Here is a 1,532-nt window from a genome sequence, read left to right as displayed (position 1 = left end):
TTAGAGGAAATGTGTCCCAGGGGACAGGCTTTGTAGCTTAGGTTTCTGGTGTGCTCTCCCTATGTGTCTTGTGCTTGTGGATCCAGATGTGGGCTCTCAGCTGGTCCTTCAATCAGCCCTTAGAGGCTTTACTTCTTTAAAACTGTAAGCCAAATTAAATGTTTTCTTTCATAAATTGCCTTGGCCATGGCATTTTTATCCCAACAGCAGAAAAGGAACCAATGTACACGGGTGGTGCTGATGCACACCTTTAATCCCAGTCCTTGGGTGGCAGGGGCAGGCAGATTTTTGATTCTGAGGTCAACCTGGTCTACAGAGCGAGTTCAGACAGGCAAGGTTACACAGAGAATCATTCTTTTCTTTTTAACAAAAAATATAATTATTTAATTATATTATATGTGCATTGGTATGATGTCAAAATCCCTGGAACTGAAACTACAGACAGTTGTGAGTTGCTAATGTGGATGCTGGGAATTGAACCTGGGTCCTTTGGAAGAGGAGACAGTGCTCTTAAACACTGAGCCATCTCTCCAGCCAGAGAATCTCTTTCTCAAAGGAAAAGAAAAAAGAAAGAGGAGGAGGAGGGTGAGGAGAGGAAGAGGAGAAGGGAGGAAGGGAGAAGGAGGAGGGGGGAAGAGAAGGAGGAGAAAAGTAACCAAGACACTCTGTTTCTGTTGTGTGGTGTATCTCCTCTGCTTGAAACAACTCTAATCAGAGTTGAGCTTCTCTAGCCAAGCTTATGGTGGCAGAGCCTAAAGAACACTTATTTGAGTGCTAAAAGTACTAGTATGGAACTGCTTTGGGGAAACAGGTATAGCCTCCAGCTATACAAACATCAATGAATTCAACAAAACAAAGCAAAAAACCCAACCCACCTTTTCCCCCTTTGTAAGAAATGTAAACTCCTATCACTGTATACATTTCCAAGGTGGACTAGCTTCATGGAAATGGAAAAACCAGCAAAGTGTTAATAGGCATGGTAGCTCACATCTGTTACCCCAGCACTTGGGGAGATGCAGGCCAGAGAATTAGGAAGGAATTCAGTCATCAGTGGCTGCACAGATTTCGAGGACTGATATTTTCTAAAAGTAATAAATTAGTTAAAAGTATAAAAAGTAGCAAACTTTCATTAACTTCAAACAACTAGTTCCTCTTTTAGGGATATAAACATGGAACACATTTCAAGAACTTCTGACAAGGGGATGGAGAGATAGCTCAGCTGGGTTTGGTTCCCAGCACCCACATGGTGACTCACAAGGATCTGGAACTCCAGTTCCAGAGGATCAGATGTCTGCCCTTTTTTGGCTTATCTGACACACACATGGTGCGCAGACACACAAAGGCAACTCCCTTCTCTTGCTCACCCCTCAAACTTGAGGTACAATTTTATGAATGTGAGGGTAGGGATTGAATGGAAGAAAGGCTTCCTAAACTGTGATAAAAAGAAGTGCCAACAGGATGGCATTTATTATGCCTGCTGATGTCACAGAAGGCATTTGCTAGAGAGTGGAAAGGCCCTTAATGGATCAGGT

This window comes from Acomys russatus, chromosome X (assembly GCF_903995435.1).
Source record: "Acomys russatus chromosome X, mAcoRus1.1, whole genome shotgun sequence".
Taxonomy (NCBI): Eukaryota; Metazoa; Chordata; class Mammalia; order Rodentia; family Muridae; genus Acomys; species Acomys russatus.
This window is presented reverse-complemented; position numbering follows the sequence as displayed.